General features: G+C 37.6%; 1 protein-coding gene across 2 annotated transcripts in view; it reads right to left on the bottom strand.

Moving 5' to 3' along the window:
• The window catches only part of si:ch211-45c16.2 (mitogen-activated protein kinase kinase kinase 13), a 55,934-nt gene extending 32,459 nt beyond the window's left edge, over positions 1-23,475 (bottom strand). The window contains exons 1-2 of one of the 2 annotated variants that reach the window (XM_059342745.1): positions 23,415-23,475; positions 3,939-4,017 (exon numbers count right to left, since the gene is read on the bottom strand). The gene's annotated coding sequence lies outside the window, so the exon portion shown is untranslated. Of the gene's footprint in view, positions 1-1,762; positions 1,837-3,938; positions 4,018-23,414 lie in introns of those variants that run through there. The other variant, XM_059342748.1, reaches the window with a different exon arrangement.
• Positions 23,476-26,661: the final 3,186 nt, after the last annotated feature.

Below are 26,661 nucleotides of genomic sequence, written 5' to 3'. Positions count from 1 at the left end.
AGATCCATCCGGATAGATGATGAATGCAAAGAGACAGAAAAAGAAGGTGGGGCCAAGGAGACAGTGGAGGGACAGAATGGCTTAGAGAAAAGTAGAGGAAGAAAAGCAGATTAGGGAGACGGAAAAGGACATGGAAGGTTATGAATGGGGGCGATAGTGAGGACGATTTGGAGGCTGGAAAGAGAAGAGAGAAGAGTGAGAAAAATGAATGAAAGATGATGAAAAAAGGATAAAGAGAAACTGCTTTTCTGCTGCTGCTGCTGCTGCTGTGGCTGCTTGCGGCATGATACTGTACCGACCACGCTCCAATGGGAAAGACTCCCAGAGCGACAACAAAGGACACAAGAGGAGCCGGCTCCATGTGAACTGGGCCTGTCTGCCCTGCACGGCCAGGAGACAGCAGCACACACAGAAAGACACAGACAGACACACACTCGACGCTGCACACCAGAGCAGCTGCTGCCACAACAATCCCCCTTGTACTCTTTTAATAGGGACGGTCTGCCTGGCCCGCCAACAACAACAAGGGCCGGGGAGAGAGACAGACACACAAAACTCAAACACACAACAGACAAACACCCATATTGCAGGAGAATGGCTGTGACTGACACCGTTTTAATGGTCGCAATATGGAAAATACACAAAGCTACAGAGCGAAAAATAAAAATGGGGCACTGGAGTTAAAGAGGAAGTGGGCGTTGTACTACATGATGCTTTTCTTCTGCCTAAAGACAGACTCTACCACCACAGCAGAAAGCCTGGAAATCAATACACATTAGTGCTTCTATTAGCTCCTGCATGCATACTACCCCTGCTCCTCATCTATTTTTTAATAGCAAATCTGGTACCCCAAGTTAGACACTCTAGAAATAAAACCCAAGTGGCAAACTCGTCATGGATATGAATATGCAGCCATTATTTTTAAATGCTCTGTGGAGAATGGATGGATGGATGGATGGAGCTCTTCTCCCCTCCTCCTCCTCCTCCTCCTCCTCCTCCTCCTCCTCTCCTCCTCCTCTCCTCTAAAGCCGGGCTGCCGGCTACTCATCCTGTGGAGTTACATAAACATGCTTAGTAGCAGAGGACAGAGGTGGGCATGCACACAGCGCTGCTGCTCCAAAGCTGGGTAAAATAAAGAGATGGTCGAAGATGCAAAGTGGGGGAGAAAAGTCAAAGATGGTGAAGTCGTCAAGGGAACATGGATAAAAGAGAGAAGAGGTTGAATAAATGAGACAGAATCTGGAAAAAGTCATTTGTTTTTGTGCACATACTGGAATGCCTGTGGCTGTGCGCAGTACACGTGTGGCCCAGAAAAGTCTGTCATCTGCCCCGGGTTATATTAATGCCTTGTATCATACGGCTGCTCCATCAGGAGGTGGAGGGTGAGGGGGGTTTCTGTTGGTTCGTACCATACCTACATCTCAACCTGCCCTTCAGAGGGCACAGAGAAGTACCGCATCAAAAAGCAGCAGCAGCATCACCGCTGAGCCTAAAATAGCTCCTGCACGCACCGACGCACGACCGCTGAACACACTCCTCCTGCAGCACTGCTACTGAACAAACACTAACACAGCTGATCCACTTACAAACAGCACACACACACACACACAAACAGAGACACACACACACTTGAATGTCTCCCTGCACACAAACAAATCACAGTGCAATCAAAGAAAAGAATACAAAAGATAAATCTACAAGCAGGAGAAGAACCTCCACATCACATTGCTTCCAAAAGACACAGCATCAGCAGATTACTCACAGCAGACAGAGCTCAGATTCATGGTCCTCTCTCAGCTCTGAGGCAGGGATGGGAGAAGGAGAAGAAAAAAAAAGCCGGGGGAGAAAAAAGGCTGAACTGTCGGTCAAGATGGAGAAAAACGGCAAAGAGAGGCAGGGAGAGAGGGAGGGAGGCAGAGGCTGGAGAGTGACGGACATTCCTCTGACTCCCGCAGCACCTGGGATGTGAGTGGGTGTCTGGCAGCGTCACCGGGTCGCTGAAGACCTGCTCACGTCACAATTTTCATGAATGGAGCTGTCTGACGCAGAGAGGACGCGGCTCAAAGAGCAGAGGAGGGGGAGAGGAGGGGGGGGGGGGGCAGGAGGGGGCGGAGCTTCCTGCACAGTCTCGGAGAGGAGGAGTAAAGAGAGATGAAGAGGAGAGGAGAGGAGATGAGAAGGAGGGAGGAGGGGGATGTATTTCAAAGCAGCACCAGCTGGGAACAGCAGGTTAGGCTGCAGTGGCGTCTCTCTAAGTAGGACAGACTGTGTTTCTGCACAAGAGAAAATCCCTTTGTACAAAATCAGTTCTCTCCATGCCAGTTGTGTTATGACTGCACACTCTTCTCTCTATTCCAGCATGCATATCTATATATATATATATAGCTATCCATTTGTGACAAAAACAGGTCATATATACAGGCGCACACACACACAGTTCAGACCTGCTCCTGTAATCAAAAAACGATATTTATAGTCATCATGTTATTATGATTAACCCACATTTTCACCACAGGGTGTAGATGCTCACAGCTGCGCTCGTTCTGGTTAAGCTAATATTTATCCGTTCATATTTTTAAGAGCAAACTGAAGACTTTAATTTGGCTTTTACTTGAACCATTTTTAGAGATTTTTCTGCTCATAACATCTTCTCTTTTATTTATTTATTTATTTGCTACTATTTATTAGTCTATTTCTATATTTTTTTTATTTCTTAATTATTTATTTATTGTTTTATCTTTTTTATCTAGCTTTTTATTATTGTTATTTTCTCCTTTTTTATGTAAAGCGCTTTGTGTTGCATCTCTCTTGTATGAAAAGTGCTCTACAAATAAAGTCTGACTGATTGATTGATTGATTGATTGATTTGACCGCAAACTGATAGAGTTCAGTATTTAATAGCCATGTATCCATTCAGTTGTCAAGCAGATTTTAAGCAAATTTTGAAAAAAGCCGTTTCAGGTTTGCAGCAAATAAACCAGGCTACAGCTTAGTTTGGTCAGAAGTTGGCACTATGAGCTCTGCAGGGCTGTCATCTGCCAGTAAACAGAGCAGAAGAGGTCGAAGTTACAAACTAGAAACAAAACAAGTCGTCTTGGTCATCTCAACCTTTGACAGAGAGTTTTGTCTTCAGGAATGCGGTTCAGTTGGGCAAGTTTGAGTTGTTCTTTCATGTCCGCAAGTATGTTTAATGCTGTTCAGAGATGAAAACAAATCAATAGACTATCTCTGAAGACACGGCCAGCGGAAACAGCAACATCAACTTATTCTGCAAAGGCATTTCCATATCCCCTTCAGTGCATTCAGCTTTTTTTTTTTCGAGACAAAACTACCTCAAGCAGTGTAAAAGTCCTATTTCTCTGCAAATGTATAATTTATTTAGTTAAGGTTTTAATCTAAATTCAGACTTATCCTGAGTTTATCTTAAATGTATGTATAGTGTGTGTTCAATGTAAATGATCCATCTATCCATCTATCCATCCACCCATCCATCCATCCATACATCTATCCATCTATAAGCCTTTTTGTGTAAGTTTTATTGAATATTTCTATTTCCATACAGCTTTTCTAATGCGATACTTTAAAATGAGCATACAAATACGTGGCTTGAAGAAGGCTAATGTTTCTCCATGTGTGTTCCATATGTTAATATGTAACTTAAAGTACTAATATCAGCATAATTTGGCCATTTTCTAAGCATCTCATGATGTGGAGCACTCAATTCTCAAATCCAACCAGCTGACAGGAGTCCATACTGAGGAGTCACACGAGAGTTCAAGCTACAGGGCAGTCAGAGAAAAATCCAAAGGTCAGACCAAGAATGCCAGAAGAACTTTTCTTTTGTCTCCAAGAAAGGTCAGTTAACGACTCTCGCAATGAAGTAAAACAACTTCTCTGCACTTTTATGTGTTTGTGTGCAGCAGTGTGGACACACTGACCTGTCAGGAGGTTTCTGAGCATCTCCCAGGTTCGCTGTGTGTGGTCTGGACTCAGGTTCAGCTCCGTCTAGTTACACACCTGCAAACACACACACACACATGCAGGTTAATATAAGTGAGCAGTGTGAAAAAAGATGCACAACTGAAGCATGAGGAAGAAGAAATTGACAGAAACAAGCCAGAAACAACCCCCAACTAGATATTCTTCAATATAATAATAATAATAATAATAATAATAATAATGCACATTAAACAGCTCATTATTCAGTACGGCATTAAAAAAATGATCCTTGCTATTCCCGAGCTGGCTTTTATTTCCAGATTAAAATGTCATTCTCTCATATATTTCCTCCATCCTTCAATTTTGCCACACTCAGTTTAATTAATTTGACTTAAAAGAAAAGTTTCAATAATTTTCCACTTTGATTACGGCTTCCTCAGGTAGAAACTACCTTACAGTACAGGTGCATCTCAATAAATTACAACGTCATAGAAAAGTTCATTAATGTCAGTTAGGGTTGTCACGATACTAAAATTTTCAACTCGATACCGATACTCAGGAAAATATTCGATACTCGATACCATTTTCGATACCACAAGGATAAAAACTAAGACCCCAAAATCTAACAGAAATATTTTTATTAACAAGAAAAATGCAACAACACAAAAATTTAACAGAACCACAGGTTAAATATTTATAATAAAAAACAGTTGTGCAACTATGATAACAAGCTTCAGATACTCGATACTTTTGAAAATGAGTATTGTATCCGGATACAATGATTTAGTATGGATACTTTTTTGAGTATTGATACTTTTGACAACCTTTATGTCAGTAAATAAATTCAAAAAGTCTAAAAAACTAAGGTTCGGCTCCGTCTTGTTACTCACCTGCAAACACACACACACACACATGCAGGTTAATATAAGTGAGCAGTGTGAAAAAAGATGCACAGCTGAAGCATGAGGAAGAAGAAATTGACTGAACCGTTGAGTCACCAGAAAATCAAAAGCCTGGAGAGAAAAAGAGTGGTGCAGCTGAGACGGAGCGAGGTAGAGATGGTGCGTGTCTGTCTGGAGTGTGTGTGTGTGTGTGTGTGTGTGTGTGTGAGAGTGGTGATGGCAGAGATTGAGACTGACTGCAACCAGAGGGGGTATATCAAAAGAGACTGATTGAGAGGGAGGGCCTGCGGGTGAAAGGAAAGGCTCGGGGAACAGATGCTCCACCCTATCCGCTCGTTACCGGCCCAAACCTCTGGGGAAGAAGAAGAAGAGGACGGGGAGGGAGTAGTAGGAATGTAATAGAGCGTGGTGGGTGGGGGGTTGGGAGGTTGGAGAAGCATTGTCCAATCTCCATCCTCAGGCCACACCCCGGCAGGGGACCCTGCCAGAGGAGGACGGGCTGGTATCCCGGGGCGAGGCTGAGGGGGAGACTTCCAAACGCGACCTATAAATGGCGTGAAATGACAGTCCAATGAGTCACGGGGCAGATGGCCGTGGACGCTGGCTCGAATGGGACTGACGTTAGGGAACGGTGAGTGTCTTTAGGTGATTGTTGGATCTGTGAGAAACTACACCTTTGTGATGCAAAGTGCCAAATTAACACAGTGTCAAGCATTCTTCTTCTGGCCCCGAGTGGGTGGAAGCAGACATTGCTATTCTCACCATGTGCCTGAAGACACACTCCTGTAAACACTGACTGCGTACACAAAAACACAGCAGGGGAATTCCCAAAAATACAGCTCTAGTTAAATATTGGCAAAGAGAGAAAGAGAGAGAGAGACATTAGATATCCATATGAGCCTGGAATTCAAACAGCCGACCTGTTTGCTTAGCGGGAACATTTAGCTCCGCTCTATAGCCGAAATTCCAAAGGTCAGCAGATCACAAGCCTGCGTGCTCACATGGAAACAAGCAAAGCCACATTGTAGAACAAAAACAAGCCAGAAACAACCCCCCAACTACATATTATATATATAATAATAATAATAATAATGCACATTAAACAGCTCATTATTCAGTACGACATTAAAAAGTGATCCTAGCTATTCCAGAGCTGGCTTTAATTTCCAAATTAAAATGTCATTCTCTCATATTTCCTCCATCCTTCAAGTTTGCTACATTCAGTTGAATTAATTGGACTTAAAAGAAAAGTTTCAATAATTTCCCACTTTGATTCCGGCTTCCTCAGGTAGAAACTACCTTACAGTACAGGTGCATCTCAATAAATTATCATTTATTATCATAGAAAAGTTAATTTATGTCAGTAATTCAATTCAAAAAGTGGGAAAAAACACATTATATAGGTCCATTACACACAGAATTAGTACATTAAGACATTATGTCTTAATTTAATTTATTCTAATTATAATGATTATGGCTTACATTTAATGAAGACCTAAAATTCAGTGTCTCAAAAAATTTGAATATTACAAAAGACCCATTTTAAAAAGTATGTTAAATATGTAAATGTTGGCCTCTGATGCCCATCTTTATGACTCAATACTTGGTTGGGACTGTTTGACATGAACTACTGGAAATTGACTTTTCCATCATATTCTAATGTATTGAGATGCACCTGTATATCATGTGCTTTATATCTGAGTATACATGGATCATTTCATAATTATTTCATACAAATGGAAATGAGCATTTACACAGCAATATACTTTATATGTATAATATTTGTGGCTTTATAAAAATATAACATTTTGACTTGAATGTATCTATTTATTTATTTATTTATTAATACAGTAATCTTTGTTCTGAGAATCTTTTTTCTGATAATCATGCAGCTGTATACTTTGCGTACTTTATGTACAGCACATGCTCTGCCCTGCAGCCTCCTCTTATCTCTGTACATGTAACCTCACATATTCCTCTAACCTTTGACCCCAGCGGGCAGCAGCAACAACAACAACAACAAACACACACCCAGCTGCACAGTAAATCTCGTTTAAAAAGTATATTTAATATGGAAATGTTGGCCTCTGAACAGTATGTCCATCTATATGACTCAATACTTGGTTGTGGCTGTTTGATTTGAACTACTGGAATAAATTGACTTTTCCATCATATTCTAATGTATTGAGATGCACCTGTATGATATGTCTGTTGATAAAAGATATCTTCATTATCATGACAAACATTACAAAATGAAAGTGAAGCGTATGCTAATATTATAAAGATAATAAAGTTGGTTTGTGAGCATGAGTAAACAGAACATTTATGCCCTCCTGACACACCTCTGCTGCGCCGACCATCTGCCGTATTAACTTTTGCTAGAATAACATGCAGAAACCACCTGCCAGACTACTTGAGGTGCTGCTGTGCCTCCGTTTGCTTCACACTGTGCTAATTTGCAGTGTGTGGGTCAAAGCTATTCTCTGTGCACAGAGGTGTTAAAATGATGACCAATCAGTGGTCGGGAATCTTCTTAAAACACAGATATTAAGGGTGTTTCCACTAAACTAATTTGACTTTTTCCTGTTGAAGAGCAGGGTTGTTTTTCTCCCCCGAAAAAAGCCTGGTTGCTGATTGGATAGAACGCTAAGCAGGAAGTGATGTAGTACTCGACGCCACAACAACACGCGCCATTTGTAAAAGCCGGCGAAGCAGTGTTGCTAACTTAGCAACTTTGTCGCTATATTTAGCGACTTTTCAGACCCCCTTAACGACTATTTTTTTAAAGAGACTGGCAACAAATCCAGCGACTTTTTCTGGTGTTATTGGAGACTCATTCTTACTCTTCTTAACGCTCCTTAATAAGAGTAAGAACGAGTCCTCCTGCAGCAGTCTCTCCCAGTTGCAGTCACAGAGCCGGAGGGGATGTTAACCCCTTAGTCCAGTCTGCAAATGGCTAATATGCTAACAGTTAGCTCTGTAGCAGTACAGTGTGTATGTGCTGCTGCTGCAGGAGGTGTTCACTTAGCGATCTCTGTTTGTTTACAACAAGCACCTGACACTGAGCTAATAAAAAGTTCAGGCTTGATACTCAACCTTTAACAGTCACTTTAAAATGCACACTTAAACTCAAATCCACACTTTCTCAGAGCGAAGTCCGGCATTTTCAAATTTGTATTTCTTGTATTGTCAGTGTCAACTGTATAAAACACAAACATATTACATAATATTATGTAATTATAATCTCTTCAGTTCTATAAAACAGAGAAATGCAAAACAACTTCAGATTTTTGCTAAAAAAAATGACTGAATAAGTTATCACATATCAGTCTTTTATTGACTCATTTTAGCTCTAATCACACTTACAGGTTTCAAATCTATCATCATTTTTGAGAATATTTATCATATTTATCTTGAAAGGAGGAGAGATGTTTTTGGGTCCTTCATTGAGTCAGCTTCAAGTCAGTAAATTTGTTTGGCTGCACTGGGAATTTCATGCACAAAATTATTTTTATTTATGTAAATATGTCGGTTGTTGTTTACACTACAGTTCATTCAAAAAAAATTTATAAAACAGATTTTGGTTAAAGCATGGAGTGGAAAAATAACTAATTGAGTTGAAATCATTTGCTGACAGCTTCGTCCGCCCCAGTTCAAAAATCCCACCTGCGCCCCTGCTTAAGATGCCTTTCATGGTCAAAAAACACCTTTAAACATTTCCGTACAGAGATAAAGACTCTGACCTCAGTCTCTCAATTAGCGTCTTCCCGTGGCGACCCAAGCCTCCTGTTCTGTCTCCGTCCCCGGCACGCAGACATGATGCCCAGTCAGTCGCTGCTCCATGTGCCCCGGCCTCGCCTCCGAGTGCAACAGAGCTGTAAACCACACTGGCTCAGCTCCGTTATACACACTCATTACTATTTCACCAGCAGCGGAACAACAGCACTGACAGCTCCTGTGTCCGCCGCATTAATAAGAGAAAAAGCAGCATGGCAGCTTACAGTGGTTTACCTTTACAATCTGCAATCTCATGCAGGTACACACACACACATATCTATGATTACAGACGGATAAATACCTCCATGGAGGTCTGCCCAGGCTTACAGTAATGCTGACATGTTCATGCATCCCATGAAATTATAATGAAAACACTGGAGGAAGACATAATCAAATCCAGCAATATCGCCATAGAAACCTCTCTGATGAGAGTGATTTCACAGTAAGTAAAAAAAAAACTGTAATCAAAGATAAAATAACTGCAGGATTATAAAAGTCTTCTGACAGTACAGAAGTCACAACGTGCCACTAAAGGTGACCGGGCTTTTTCGGTCAGAGCCCCAAAACTCTCTGGAATTTCCTGCCTGACGATCTTCGCCTTGCAAAATCAGTGAACTCTTTTAAATCTCTTCTTTAAACATATCTATTTAAAAAAGCCTTTTATTCATTTTACCACATCGCCTAATTTTAACGTCTTTACTGACCTATCTATCTTTTTGTATGTGATTGTTTCTGTCTTGTCTGCTTGTTTTACTTGCTTTGTAACGTTTTGTTTTGAAAAGTGCTCTATAAATAGAGTTCATTATTATTATTATAAACTATTGTTTTCTGCACACATGCTAAGTTTTACATAACAGTTTAGGATAAATGTTCTATTCTTTTGTTTTGTCATTTTTGCAGACGAACATACTGAAAAAGCACTGAACCTGCAACTTAGAAATAGTGTGCAAAGCAATTAAACTGTCAATAAAAGCCTCTCTCAGCCACTGTGATTGGCTCAAGGTCTATTGTTGGCACGGCAACAGTCTGTCTGCACAGAGACACAGCAGATACTTCTAGATGACACATTTCATACGTAGTATGTATGGCGGCAAGTATCGATATTCAGTGTTCCGGCGGCCGTCAATATTTTCGCCATTTTTGTTTTTTTCCGGAAGCCGTATCGGGCTGACTTTTAGGAATATAATGGATATACTGTATATATATGTCTATATAGGATATATATATCATGTCGGGAATTTGGTGAAATAACGCTGCAAAATTAGGCTTTTTTTATGTTTCATTCAAAAAATTGAGAGCAGTGAAGCTTAAAGTTGAGAAAGTTTGATAAAATGCTGCAGTTGTTGTCGTCCATACATGTTTGATATCAGTTCAGTTCAGTTTGACTGAATACTTTGTTGCTCAGTCTGTGGGTTTGACTCTCATTGTGGAGAAATAAAAAGACTGAAGTGAGATGAATAGACTGAGAATTTTAACTGTTAAATAGTTAAATCGCAATATATTGTATTGCAATATTCACCATATCGCAAAATGCTTAAAATCGCAATAATATCGTATTGTGACTCAAGTATCAGGATAAAATCATATTCTATATATATTATATCATGTTGGTTTGTATTTCCTGAGCCATTTTCTGGTCAGAGACTTTTTACTCCCCACTAACACTCTCAAAAGGTATTTGTCCTGCTTTGCATATTGAAGTCCATCCGGATCATATAAGTACATGACTTTAAAGTTTAGAAACATTTTCGAGTGTTGCTAATTTTAACACAAGCAAGTTAACACCTGAAGACGCGTCACCCTAAAGAGCACAACAAATTTTCTAAAACAAGAGGGAAAAAGAAGGACGAGCTGCAGCAGCAAACTCTGGAAGCTGCCTTCCAGCGATGGGAAAAATTCCCCTGAGAGTGTAAAAGCAAACAAGATAACAGACAAAATCCTGGAATTTATTTTCCTGGATGACCAACCCGTCTGTTGTCAAAAATGTGGGATTTCGCCACTTAGTGACCACAATAACCACAATGATAATCATATCACAGTCATGGAGGTGTAGTATGATATATATATTTTTTTTATAACATACTGCTTTTGTGTCATTACTCGGTATCGGCCGATAACCTCAGCACAAGTATCGGAATCGTATCAGGAGGGAAAAAAAGCTATCGGAACATCTCTAGTTTCAACACTCTCACAAATGCTTTTTTTGTACCAAGTGAATCCTATAATTTAAACAGTCCAGAGCCAGCTGCTCCACCGTTGGATAACATGGGAGTAATTGGAGAGAGGACGTCAGATGAGTCAGGGAAATACCTAAACTAATGAGAATAAATTGGTCCTGAGTCTGTTGACTTCAGGCACAAAGATAAATCTGTTCGGCTGAGATGGATGATAGAAACAGAGCGGCCTGGCTCATTGGTCGGTTTTTACAAAAGCAGCCATGGATGAGTGAGTCCTGCACACAACAACGGCTGATTCGGAGGCAGATAATGCTTGTGAGATTACCGCGCTGAGCCCACCAACAACCCTGCAGCCTGACCAATCCCAGCTCAGAGGAAATTACATAACAATGACTGTTCAACGCTCCCGCAGGATTCTGCCCGCACCACAACAGTCCAGCCGTCCCGGTTGTCTCTCTATCATGAGTCCAGAGTGGACTGCAGGAGACAGCAGATGAGGAGCAGCAGACAGGAAGCCTGGCTGTGCCGTCCTCCCTCCCAACTCTGTGCACCTGGTAATCCCGAGCGTGATTGATGGGATTGCGTGCAGAGCTATAATGCAGAACACAGCAGCCAGTCTTAGATAACATAAAAATGTTATGAAGGCTCTCCAGCCTTCTTGCTTCTAATTATTTCACTAAAGGGAATTATAGAAGTGGGAGGAAATGAACACACGCTTGGATGCCATGTTCACATACAATTTACCTCCCGCTTCCACATCCACTTCCACATCCACGTCCACATTCATGTCCCCGGACGGTAGGAAAGAAAGAGTGTGTGGCTGCAGTGGGTGGTAGAGCGGTCTGCCAGAGATTTACTGTGCAGCTGGGTGTGTGTGTGTGTTATTGCTGCTGCTGCTGCCTGCTGGGGTCAAAGGTTAGAGGAATATGTGAGGTTACATGTACAGAGATAAGAGGAGACTGCAGGGCAGAGCATGTGCTGTACATAAAGTACGCAATGCATACCGCTGCATGATTATCAGAAAAAATATTCTCAGAACAAAGATCACTGTATAAATAAATGAATAAATACATTCAAGTCAAAATGTTGTATTTTTATAAAGCCACAAATATTATACATATAAAGTATATTGTTGTGTAAATGCTAATTTCCATTTGTATTAAATATTCATGAAATGATCCATGTATACTCAGATATAAAGCACATGATATACAGGTTAATCTCAATACATTAGAATATGATGGAAAAGTCCATTTATAGTAGTTCAAGTCAAACAGCCACAACCAAGTATTGAGTCATATAGATGGACATACTTTTCAGAGAAACAAAGAAAAGAAACAAAATGACCAAAAAAAGACACAAAATTACCAAAAAAGACACAAAATGACCCCAAAAGACACAAAAACGACACAAAATGACCCAAAAAAACCATAAAATAACAGAAAAAAAACTCAATTACATAAAAAAACAGAAAACAGAATTACCAAAAAATACACAAACTTATTTTAAAAAAGACACAAAATTATTTAAAAAAAGACACAAAATTACCACAAAAAAAAGACACAAAATTACCAAAAAAAGGCACAAAATTACCAAAAAAAGTAAATAAAGGGACCTTCCACACACAACATGTAAAGTGCCATTCATATAAAACTCACATTAAACTTTCATATCAAGGTGAGGGCCACAAAATATCGTCACGAGGGCCGCCATTGGCCCCTGGCCGCGAGTTTGAGACCCATGATATAGATGGACGTACTTCTCAGAGGCCAACATTTACATTTACATTGGTCTTTTGTAATATTAACTATTTTTTGAGACACTGAATCATAGGTCTTCATTAAATGCAAGCCATAATCATTATAATTAGAAGAAATTAAGACATGAAATGTTTCATTGTGTGTGTAGTGGATCTATATAATGTGTTATTTCCATTTTTTGAATGAATTACTGACATAAATACACTTTTCTATGACATGATTCTAATTTATTGAGATGCACATGTAAAAGAAATAGTATAGGATTGTGATTTGAGTCTGGTATAACTGGAAACTAATTAATTAAATTCAATTAAAATTGACAAAGATAAAATAAAAGGATGCATGTCAGATGAATAAATCCAGTAAAACTGATTTACTACGTTACCACATAACCTTCCTTTGCACAATTTCAAGAACTCTATATAGGACAAGCTGCATAAACATACACAGTTTGCCTCTTGAAGCATGCTGCAGCTCCAGTTTAATATTTGTTTTGGTGACGTGGTGAACGCTGCACATTCACACCTTGTGACTTACTTAGTGAAATGATCCTTGATGGATTAGAAAGCATTACTCACGGACAAATAAAAACGCATTATACTAATGAGTAACAACGTACTCCTTTTATCCATTTGTATTATTCTACAGATGCACACATCAGAGGTCAGAGAAACTGCACACACACACACACACACACACACACACAGTATGACTTGTGCATGTGCTCTGGTTCTTGCTCCTCCACTCGTGTGTGTTAATATGCTCCCCATGAGGCGCTGCAGGCTGTGGTAATTATAGAAGCTCGGCTTGCAGACGCATCACAAGAGAAGTACATTTAAAGCCATGTGCAGTTGTGTGAATACAGTAGATGCATACAAACCAAAGCACACACACACACACACACACAGACACACAATAGCTATACTTTAGATGGCTATAAAGAAAATAATCATGCATATTAACTGCATTTTGATCAAAGTTTCTCAAGTAATATGGGTCTCATAAGCATCCCATAACCTGCAGACTAGGGCTGGGCGATATGGACCAAAAGTCATATCCTGATATATTTAAGCTGAATATCGATATATGATATATATCCCAATATTTTTTATCGCAAAGTGAGAGCAAATGTTCAGTCGAAGTCAAAGGCAAATATGACATATCACAAGTAGTTTTATTGAAACCGTTTAATTAAGTGAACATATATACTATACTATACTATAACAGGAGTACCTTTTTTTTTTAAAGTCAAAGCTATATAAAGTGCACATTTAAATAAAAAAATATCTTAAATAAAATAGCCTATGAAATAAAATAGGCCAATCTTTTATTTTTTCTGAAATAAAATAAAATAATAATAAAAAAATAATAATAAAATAAAATATATAAAAATAATAATAATAAATATAAAATATATACATATATATTACTTAAATAAAAATAGCCTATGAAATAAAATAGCCAATCTTTTTCTGAAATAATAATAATAATAATTTATATATATATATATATATATAAATTAATATAGTATAAACATATAAATATATGACAAACCCTAGTAAGGCCAGCATTTATATATAAAGAAAGAAAAACAATTAGAACTATATCGATATATGCGTTATGGTCTAATTCCATATCACATTTAAAAATATATTGATATAATTTTGATATCGCCCAGTCTTAGTCAGTTCCACAAATTAGATAGATAGATAGATAGATAGATAGATAGATAGATAGATAGATAGATAGATAGATAGATAGATAGATAGATAGATAGATAGATAGATAGATACATAGATAGATAGATAGATAGATAGATAGATAGATAGATAGATAGATAGATACATACATACATACATACATACATACATACATACATACATACATACATACATACTGCAGACCGCTCTCCAAAACGTATCCACCACTACTGCAGGAAGTAAAGCCTGCATAACACTGGCAGCAAAGCCCTGGCACGCTTAGGTGGGACTTAATCTACCCCCAAACTGTAAAACCCCTGCCCAAATATAAAGACAAGTGTGGCTTAACCCACTTCTCAACAGAGTCCCAGTCCTCCAACAGGCGGACCAGCAGAGCGTAGACTACGAGTGTGTCCATTAAACTCTTTGGCAAACAGAACAGAGGAGCGCCGAAGATGGAGGATGCTTACTTTCTTAATCAAGCTGAGTTGCCATTATTGGCATTTAGCGGTCTGATATAGATGTGAGGCGCGCCAGGCGGGCTCTCAGTGTGACAAGCTGGGCCTGCGTGTGGCGCACAGTAAGCTAAGGATGGGATGGAGGCAGGGGCTCAGACAGTGTCATTACAGAAATGTCAGTCAGGAGGAGGGACAGGAGGAGAGAGCCTGAGGGAGGCGAGGAGGAGCGAGGGAGAGAGAGTATGAGGATACAGAGAGAGAGGGAGAGGGAGGAACAGGGGGCAAGACATTCATGTTCACATCCTTCAGTCCAACGTTTGTTGTTTGGCTTTTTACACTCAACCGCCCTCCAACGGCAGCGCTGCACGCGATGTGAACACTCACAGAAACCCTGTGACGTCTATTTATAACAGCCGCCAGGCGACATTACTGTAAACTATAAGCACACACACCTGAAACACAATGCGTTTGATGATTTTACTAAACCTGAGAGACTAATCTTGACATTTAAGTGATTTAAGTGACAGTTTTAACAGTTATTTTATGATCCATTTGTTGTAGTTTATGTTTGTTCATTTGTTTTTCATTGTTCATCTTTCACATTGTGTTCAAATACATTCTCAATCAATCAATCATCATGGATAGGGAAGGCTTTAAATGTCTTCAAATGTTTCGTTTGTCAGTCCGAAACCTCGGCCTGTCACAGTCTACTACTATAATCAATATAGTTTTATACTATATATATATATATATATAGTATAAAACTATATTTTGGGGCCCCCACCTTGACATGAAAGCTTAATGTGAGTTTTATATGAATGGCACTTTATCGTGTTGTGTGTGGAAGGTCCCTTTAATTACTTTTTTTGGTAATTTTGTGTCCTTTTTTTAATAATTTTGTGTCTTTTTAAAATAATTTTGTGTCTTTTTTGGTAATTCTGTGTCTTTTCTTGGTCATTTTGTTTCTTTTTTTTTTAAAAGTAATTTAGTTTTCTTTCTGTCATTTTGTGTCTTTTCAGTAATTTTGTGTCTTTTTTTGGTCATTTTGATACTGCCTCCAGCGGCCCCCAGGTAATTTGAGTTTGAGACCCCTGGTCTACTGGTTACTGGAAAATTAGATATAAATTATGAAAAAAATAATAATTTGGCACTCAATCAACATTATGGAGAGTGTTTCAAAAAACAAAGAGAGAGACAGAAAGAGAGAGATTGAGTTCACATAACTAAAGAAAAAAACTGCAGAGCCACACAGGTGTTAGTCGTCTGTTGTGATTAGTCCTGCTTTAATGATGTCATCAAAGCTGACATCAGAGTGATGGAGATGTCAGTCAAGCTGTCTGTACACGTCTTATCAACCAAAAGTGGAAACACCTGTTTGGGTGAACCATTGCTGTGTAAGGGGAGCAACAAGAGTGGACAAGCTCTCACTCAAAAATATCACCTTTAACCCTCTGAAATCTTTATGTGTTTTAAAAAAATATGTTAACATTTTTTTACCATGCCATGTTGGTATCAGTTTTTTCAGCGCAATCTAGGGCTGGGCGATATGGCCCTAAAAGATTATCACGATATTTCAGGGTATTTTTGCGATAACGATATTCTTGACGATACTACAAAATACTGGAAAATATATAGAAAATATGATTTTTTTGGTCTGTATATTGTTTTTGTATATTTTGACTATACAACTTTGGTGTTTTCATTTGTTTTGTATTTGCCTAGTCTATGGATGTATTGGATAAACTGATGTGTGCTCTGACAGCTGATATAATTATGCATCCAAGGAAAATCCAATAAAAATAATTTTTGAAAGAAAAACATTTTGAGAGCTAATTGTGAGCAAACACCTCACATAACATTTTTCACAGGGCTTTCCACTAGGACATGGAGCAGCCAGACAGTGTTGAAAAACAGCTGGCTAGGAGAACCAGTGGCATGACCCCAATCTGGAGAATTTTTTTTTTTTAATAAAAGCCCAAATCTGGTGCCTCTCACACATTCTAATGCCACTATTCCATCATATATCCATCTTACCATCTTACTTATTACTTTATTTATATTTTTCATTTTATTTTTATATTGTTATCTATTATTACATATTATATTATATATATTATATATTATATACTGTACTATTATTATTATTATATACCGTCTAGTCACTATAGCATTGTTGCCATCATATCATATCACCAGTTTAATTATTACCATCATCTGCCAACCATCCTACCAACTGATGTTCTTCTTTTTAACTTATTAAGTGTCCTTGTTCTTGTTCTATTCTGTGTTTTTTTCTATTGTTGTTTTTATTCATGCTACCTCAGTATTTTATTCTATTGTATTTTATAGTACTTGAATACCGGACTGCTGTGACAACAGAAATTTCCCTTCGGGGATGAATAAAGTAATCTATCTATCTATCTATCTATCTATCTATCTATCTATCTATCTATCTATACACACTGATCTTAATCATTGCATATTTTAATTAAATAGTGTAAAGGAGAATAAAGGTTCTTGTATGTTTTATTTAAGGCATCTTATTTTGACAGTCTTCTTGTAATTTCGTGGTGGATTCTGTTAACACTGTGCTCTTATTTTGAAAGCTGCATGTTTTTAGCGAGAGGAAGTAATAGTAGCTTTCTGTGATGAACACAACTTGTTAATGTTAGCTTGCCGCTACCGAACGGCATAATGCACCTCTGACGGCCCGACAGGTTGATGGTATCTAGTTCAGCGTGCTCAGACGAGACTCTAGCGGGCCGACATAGTCTCTGTAATTAATGGGAAACCCTTAAGCCACTACGTCAAGAAGTAGGAATGTTGCCAAAATCATGATATGCTATTTTTTTTATTCGTATAATCGTGAACGATGCGACTCATGTGAACTTTGACTCATGTGATCAAAATATTTATACCCAAAAGAAACTAAGGAAACATAAAATCTGATCTTGAAAATTATGTTTCACACACAGAAATGTTGCAAATATGAACACAGGTTGCAAATATAACATATAACAGGTAAAATGAGGATAATATCTAGTTCTATATTTTTATACTAAATATATTTGACATTATCTCCGGTTTCACTTGGCCAAATATCATCAAAGAAAAAATCTGGCATGGAGTTTCAAGCCAGAACTTTAAAGGGAAGCTGATGACAAGACTCAATGTTGCTTTATTTTTATGTCTTCACGTCATGAAGAAGTAATGTGCAGGTGGTTTCATGGACTCTAGACGGTTAAATCAGTAATATTTTTACATTACAGCCACCACAGCTGTAATGGATCATCTGAGGAAACATATCAAAACATCACATGTTTAATGTTTTTTCATCTTATGAAACACAGCAATGAGATTATTCATTAAGCCTGATGGGACATGACACTGACTGGAGTCACCGCTATATAAATGCGAAACCAAAACAAACAAGCCGAGTCTCCGGGGCCGGGATTAGAGAGATCAGACCAGCTGCAAGGCTGCACTGCTGCTGTCGCTACACATGTCAATTACATAAATACAGCTTCCTGTCAGAACGCCAGCTTCAGGATGCTGACGCTCAACGTGCCACTCTAGAGCTCCGATGTGCAGGTACTCTTGACACCTGGACAAACACAATGTTGCCATGCAACAGCATCAGGAGGATGACCCACTTCCTCAACGAGAGGAGATTTCAGTGTGAACCACTTAAAGGATAAGGCGAGTGGTATTCTATATTGTATGGACCAAAAGTCATATCCCGATATATTTAGGCTGAATATTGATATACAATATATATCCTGATATTTTTATTGCAAAGTGAGAGCAAATGTCAAAAGTCAAATATGACAGTACACTACAAAAAAGCCAACTTGTATTTTTTGGCCTAAAACAGTGATTTAAGTTGGTAAAACTTGGAAATATAAATTACTGACATTTAGGGCAATAATGTAAGTTAGCACAACAAAGGGAGCCAGTTGTCTGCTCAAAAATAAGTTGGTGAGTTGTTGTTACTTATATCTTTAAGTTGGGGTTCACAACAAGGGACAATAGTTCTGATAACTCTTATTTCTTTGTTGTGAAATGCGGGAAATCGGTGAAATTCGGTCATTAGCAAAAGCTAGCGGCTAACCGATGCTAGCGGCTAACTGATGCTAGCGGCTAACTGATGCTAGCGGCTAGCTGATGCTAGCGGCTAACCGATGCTAGCGGTTAACTGATGCTAGCGGCTAACTGATGCTAGCGGCGCTGCTTGTTACAGCTACAAGAGTAGCCATTAGCGAATCAATGCTAACCCAAAATTGTGGTTGCAAGATTAGCTGACATTTCATAGCAGCGTTAATAAAAGTTATTAAAATGTAGAACAACTTACAGTTGAGTTGACAAAAATCTGAATTCAGAGTTGAGCAAACTCAAAAACAACACTTAAAATATTTAGTTTAATTGCCCAACTTAAAATTTTATCAAATCTTTTGAAAATGAGTATTGTATCCGGATACAACATTTTAGTATCGATACTTTTTTGAGTATCGATACTTTTGACAACCCTAGGTCTAATTCCATATCACATTTAAAAATATATATTTTTTATATCGCCCAGCCCTATGATGTTGGGCGCAATTCTGCTCTGAGCTGAAGTTTTCTCAACTCTAGACTTCAGGGTGCTCAAACACAAGGATAAAAAAAAAAAACGCACTGAGCAGAAAGGTTAAAACATTTATAAAAAGCCGCTCAGGCTGCTAATAAAAAAGTGCTAAGTCTGATCGGGCCTAATACTACAGTTGGCGGGACTATTTTCAGTCTCAGACTGATACACATTTGGTGTGCTAGTGAGTATTTCCAGCACTCAGATGGTGTATGTGAGGCTGGGCAGAAATAAACTAGTGCCTGTATTTGTGGTATTAATAAAAGGAACATGTCGCCAAATTTATCAATGTCACATTCCAAGTCAATGCTCTCCTTGATTAAAAAGTGTCAGGATATATACCGTATATCGATATTCAGCCTCAACTAGGGATGCACCATATTATCGGCCGGTATTGGCTTAAAAATGAACCAACATGCCGATATCCGCCGATATAATAAACCGATTAAATAATGTGGTGCTGCTTACTTTATTAAATGCACAACTTCTGCGCCTATGTCTGTCATATGTTCTGAATTTTTTTATTGTTTGCACATCACCTCTCTGTTGCACCTTAAGCACATGTTTACTTATTGTATGTCAATTGTGAAATTGGCCAAATTTGCCCTGATTGTGGGTATTGTTATTGATTATCTCAGGGAGAGCATCATCCAAGTTTTAAGTAGGATGTATCTTTTTGTATTTTATTTGAAAGCAATTGTCAAAAATAAGTATGCAGTTTTATAGTTTATAGTATTTTTCTTATTTTGCACAAAAAATGAATATTACATAACAAATATGATAAGAGTATGCTCGACAATACTATATGCTAATTCCACTACAGAAGAGAGATGAAGATCTCCGCAGTTAGTTGTGTGGGAAAAAATATCAGTATCGGTAATCGGCTAAATGAGTTGCAAAAAATCGGCATATCGGATATCGGCAAAAAATCCAATATCATGCATCTCTAGCCTCAACATATCGGCATATGACCAAAAGTCATATCCCGATATGTTGGTATATATTATGATTATCATATATATACTAGGGCTGGGCGATATATTGATATATTCTTAAATGTGGTATGGCATTAGACCATTATTCTTTTCTCATATTTACTTCAGAAAAAGATTGGCCTATTTTATTTCATTGGCTATTTTTATTAAAAATTAAGATTAAGATTAAGATTTTTATTTTATTTAAATGTGCACTTTATGGACGACTTTGATTTTTTTAAAAAAGTCTCCTGTTGTTATACAGTATTCATGTTCACTATAATAAACAGTTTCAATAAAAACTACTTGTGACATGTCATATTTGGCTTTGACTTTGATTTCTGCTCTTACTTTGCAATAAAAATATCAAGATATATTTTGTATACTGATATTCAGCCTCAACATATCGGGATACGACTTTTGATCCATATCGCCCAGCCGTACCTCAAAGGGCTTCAAAGCTGGCCCACATGTGCGGTTGCTCACATTTGCTGTGAAGCCGGTGTTGGGTGTCTCTGTGCCATAGTTAACAACACCTGAGAGGTGCAGCCTTCAGCACGCTGTTAGTGGGGGACCGCATTTGTGTGATTGGTGCCGAGTGTGTGACCTGTAACTGCACCACAGCAGTTACAAGAGAGGCAAAGCCATTAGTGACACACGTGGACACTTACTGGAAATGTCGCACTCAGCACAATGAGGCTGGAACACAATGCTGCTGCTGCTGCTGCTGCGTGACAGCGCCAAGCATCCACCACACACACACACACACACACACACACACACACACACACATATGTAACATATGTGACGCTTTCCACCACTGACTGACTGTCAAAGTGTGCAACTGTTGTGGCATGAAGGCCTCATAAAAGACGGATGAATGATTGTTTGTGATTTGTGTCAGATGGCTGCAGAGAGCTGCTCACAGAGACGAAACCAGTCAGATACCAACTCTGACACAAGACGCAGCTACAGAGTGTAAAAAAATATTCTCATTCCTTACTTAAGTGTAATCTTCCTTCAAACATACAATCATTGACATCTTTTCATAGTTTTAAATATGCCCTGTCTTCTTATTCTGACTTAAACTGCACATGTTTCAGATAATATTATGTAAATTTATTTTATTTATTTATTTATTTATATATATTTTTTGTAACACTGCAATTTCAATTTACAATAATATTATGTTACTTCTTTCATTTTTACTAGGCTAATGTTATGGCCAACTTGTGGCCATTGAGAGGTTGTGTTCATTCTTGTGTTCATTTATTCTATGTTTGTGTTGATGCCTGTTGTCTTTGTTGTTGTATGTCTGTAAATTGTTGAGTGTTTTGTTTTGTAATGTACTTTAGGACCCCCTCGAAAACGAGAGGATTTCTCTCAAGGGGTTTATCTTAAATTTCTGAATGAAAGTGAAAGTACTAATTCCACACTGTGAAATGACTCCAAACTGTAAATAAATAAAAAATTTAAAAAAAATCTGTTTAATTTACGGTTAAATACCGGCAGCTTTGGTTGCCAGAATTTCACCGTAAAAAATAAAGTGAGTGGGTTTTCTACTGTTCATTTTAATGTAAATATAGACAGAATAATCCTGCTATTTTTACAGTATTTGTGTCTCAGTGACATTATGGTATTTCTACATTAATTTTACATAAACTTTTTTTTATATTTTTACAGTTAAAGTTTTGTACTATTCCTTGATTTATGGTTATTAAGTGTCTACTACGGTGATATACAATTCTTTACTTTACGCCCTATTTCTGATGCTATTTGACAGAGTTTTACTGTAATTTCTACAAACATTGTTTACAATGCACTACAAGTAAAAGTCCTGCATTCAAAACGTACTTTAGTAAAAGTGCAAAAGTATCTTAATGTATCATAACTAAAAGTACTTGTTATGCAATGTTATTATATTAGTTGTATTGATGTATTTAAGTAAGAAGCATTTTAATTTCCTTCAAGATAGGGATCATTTTAACTACTTAATATACTGTTGAGGTTTAATAAATAAATAAAATCACTTTAAATTTATCTTGATTTTCATGTCAAAAGTAACTAAAGCTGTCAGCTAAATGTAGTGGAATGTAAATGTAAAATATTGGCATATATATTGTATATCAATATTCAGCATAAACATATCGGGATATGACTTTTGGTCCATATCGCCCAGCCCTAATAAAAATATATAAAATTTATTTTGTTATAGCATTCAATGTTGAAAAGTGCATAATAACTTGTTTGACGCAGGACTTTCTGGTTTGCAATACAGATGGTATGTTCTGCATTCTACTAAGAGGTGTGTCTAATATTTATTATATAAACTCAGGTGGAAAGAATAAAAGAAACATGATGGTGCAATACAATCCAACAGCACAGCCACAAACTGCAAGCTAAAAAATGATTTCCTGCATCATGTGCATTAAAGTGAATTAATTTAAGTCGTGTAAAGTAATAATAAATCAATAAAAAAAACGTCTACTGAGTAGACGGCACATGATATTAACTCAGAGACAGTCTGTCCCAGCCAGGATCTTTTTATACTCTTTTTTTTCTTCAGCCACGTAGTCAGAAATACTAAACAAAAGTATATTTTGAGTAACATCTCAAAAACAAACACTTCTTCACCACCCGCTATAATTAAGCCTCCTCTCCTGCACACACACAGCAGCCTGTAATTTCCTGCTTCTCCTTGTTCAAACACACAAGAAAAAGAAAAAGAGTCTTTTTCTGCTTCAGTATTCAACAAGATAGTCCACTTGGTTACATAATAACCTTTTAATACGTGTATGCGCAGCGCTGTAAATCTGTCGTTTGGCTCGTAGTGGTTCAAAAGTCGGACAGTGTTTTCTGTGAAGACACCAACATGTTGTAGGTGTTGATGTGAGGCTGAAAAGTCGCTCATAAACAGTAGAAACATCGGGCTGAAGGGTCCATGGTCGTCGTGTTGCTGCAGCTCCACTGACAGCTGCTCCAGCCTGCACACTTTATATTCACCCGACAACCAAACCAAGACGTTTACAGCCAAACTGGCAACACGTGGAAGCTTTTAATGTCACTATATTGATACAAAGTTATAAAATAATAACTACAATACCGTTTAGGTCCGTTGAATCCCTCAGAGATGTCCGGCTGCTCTCTCTCTCTCTCTCTCTCTCTCTCTCTCTCTCTCTCTCTCGGTCCATCCATTCACTGTCCAATCCAATGGTCTTGTGAGCGTGTTACGTCACATCCGGGCACTCTGGCTCGTACACCTGTAAACCCCAACGTCAACAAAGATCGTCTATAAACGAGATGAATCCAGCAGCATCCGCTTTCTTTTTAACCCTTCGGAGTTTGGGGCTGTTTTTGTTTTTACTCTTTTTCATTCTGCCTGTATATTATCACCCTGTTAAAATAATCGCCTAAGTCATTTTTTTTAAAGTTTTGCAGGAAACACAAAACGTGTAACATATGACATTTATTGATCATTTCACTCAAAAAGGATGTAACAAAGGATGGCTATTGGCATAGTAATAACACTGTGTGTAAATTATGTAACTTAAGAGAAATAAATGACTTAGGCAATTTTTTGAACATGCCTTTGTGAGTTAAGCAAGATATGGTACCACTTTATTTTGAAGGTGTCTACATAAGAGTGACATGACCGTGTCATAAACATGACATGGGATGTGTCATGAACATTAAAGACACTTTGAAGTAACATTAATGCTCATGATACTTGTCTTGTACTACTTACTAGTACTTTTACTCAAGTAAAGCAGGGGTCTCAAACTCAAATTACCTGGGGGCCGCTTGAGGCAGTATCAAAATGACGGAAAAAAGACACAAAATTAATAAAAAGAAGACACAAAATGACAGAAAAAAACAAAGTTACTTAAAAAATACCCAAAATGACCAAAAAATTTCACAAAATGACTAACAAAAGACACAAAATGACCGAAAAAATACACAAAATTACTAAAAAATACACAAAATTACCAAAAAAATTCACAAAATTACTAACAAAAGACACAAAATGACCAAAAAAAGACACAAAATGACAGAAAGAAAACTAAATTATTTTTTTTAAATGACCAAAAAAGACACAGAATTACCAAAAAAGACACAACATTATTGAAAAAATACACAAAATTACCAAAAAAAACCACAAAATAACCAAAAAAGACACAAAATTATTTTAAAAAAGACACAAAATTATTTTAAAAAGACACAAAAATTATTAAGAAAGACACAAAATTACAAAAAAAAAAGACAAAAAATTACCCAAAAAAGTAATTAAGGGACCTTCCACACACAACGCGGTAAAGTGCCATTCATATACAACTCACATTAAACTTTCATATCAAGGTGGGGGCCACAAAATATCTTCACAAGGGCCACAATTGGCCCGTGGGCCGCGAGTTTGAGACCCATGGTAAAGGATCTGAATACTTCTTTCAACACTGTTGACAGCACAGGAATGCATATAGTAAATAAAATGTGGTCCAGTGATTCACAGAGGCTGGATTGTGATTTGAGTTTGAGTATCTTGAAATACGAGCAGAGTGAGAGCTCTTCGTTTTCCTCCTCTCTGCCGCTGTGGTTAAAAATAGCTCCTGTATCTTTTCAATGGCGCTGCACCGCCAGAGACTTTACAGGACAAACAATAACAATAAAGGCAGGAATGTTACAACAGATTAGACATTTAAATGTTGAGCAGGGTTGCTTTAATAGTAAACAAGGTTTAATATCTTTTAAAAAAAAAACTATGAGAAGTCTTCACTCAGGTGTCTGGAGCAACTTCAGAGTCAGTTCACATGGACACAATTAGAAAGTCGCAGCTCTGTGGAGGAACTTTCTGATTCACTGCCAAGTGAACGATTGATTTATCTGAAGGAGGAAAACAAGCAGCAGGAATGAAGAGGGTGTGAAACCGATACTGCGCTGTCTGGCCACCTCTGCTTGAGCCAATGAGAAGCCTCAGCAGCTGCACTGAAACCACTGCAGGGCTGCGCTGCTGGCAGCTGGACAGGAACACAGCTGAGTATTAGAAAAACAGAAAGCAAACCAACATGAACAACATGAGTTCACTGTGCTACAGTTTGAACACAGAGTGAGACAACACATCTTGTTTTTCTAATAACCCTCTGGAGTCTGGGGCTATTTTGGCCGTTTTTAAATCATTTTCATTCTGCCTGTATATAACACTTATAATCATGGGTCTCAAACTCGCGGCCCGCGGGCCAATTGCGGCCCTCGTGACGATATTTTGTGGCCCTCACCTTGATATGAGAGTTTAATGTGAGTTTTATATGAATGGCACTTTACGTGTTGTGTATGGTCGCTTTAATTACTTTTTTTTTTGGTGATTTTGTGTCTTTTCTTAATAATTTGGCTTTTTTAGTCATTTTGTGTCTTTTTTTGGGTCATTTTGTTTCTTTTTTAAGTAATTTAGTTTTCTTTCTGTCATTTTGTGGCTTTTTTGGTCATTTTCTGTAGTTTTTGGTCATTTTGTGCCTTTTTTTTCATTTTGTGTCTTTTCCTAATAATTTTGTTTTTTTTTAAATAATGTGTCTTTTTTGGTAATTTTGGGTCTTTCTTTAGTAATTTTGTGTATTTTTATGGTCGTTTTGTGTCTTTTTTGGGTCATTTTGTGTCTTTTGTAAGTAATTTTGTGAAATTTTTTGGTCATTTTGTGTATTTTTTAAGTAATTTTTTGAAAATGTTGGCGTGATTGGTGACTCCACAAAAGCAGCCAAGACAATTAAATTAGGGTTTTTATAATCATTAAGGCCAAGAGTGCTTGATTATTTAAAAAATCACACATGTAGTGAACTGCAACATGCACAGATACTTTGACAAACAGGGAAATTGAGCATATTTAGTGATGGAAGAAATACTGTCTCCTCAAATAAAATCAGCACCAAATAAAGAAAATAATCCATTACAACCATTCCATTTAAATCTTTAATCAGGTAAAAGTACAGACATATTAGCACCAAAATATCAAAAAGATGTTCAAATGATTGTATACTGTAAGTCATGTTATTGCATTATTATTTACTGATGTATTGATTGATTGATTATTATGATGATGATACCTTGTAAGTGATGTTTTGATATTGCAGCTGGCTGAGCTGGACATAAGTAGTAAATATAGTGTCATAAAGTGGCATTTTAATCCAGAACAATGCATTATTTTATACACAGTAATATGATGGCTCACATTTGTATGTTTTGTGGGGAAAAAGTAATAAGTATCTATACTGATGGATAGATGTCTTTAGAAGGAGCATAAAATGGAAATACTCATGTGAAGATTTATTTACTCTCAGTGTTCACATTTGACTGCTTCCACATGC

The sequence above is a fragment of the Centropristis striata genome, chromosome 10, assembly GCF_030273125.1.
Source record: "Centropristis striata isolate RG_2023a ecotype Rhode Island chromosome 10, C.striata_1.0, whole genome shotgun sequence".
NCBI classification, from domain to species: Eukaryota; Metazoa; Chordata; class Actinopteri; order Perciformes; family Serranidae; genus Centropristis; species Centropristis striata.
This window is presented reverse-complemented; position numbering and strand designations above follow the sequence as displayed.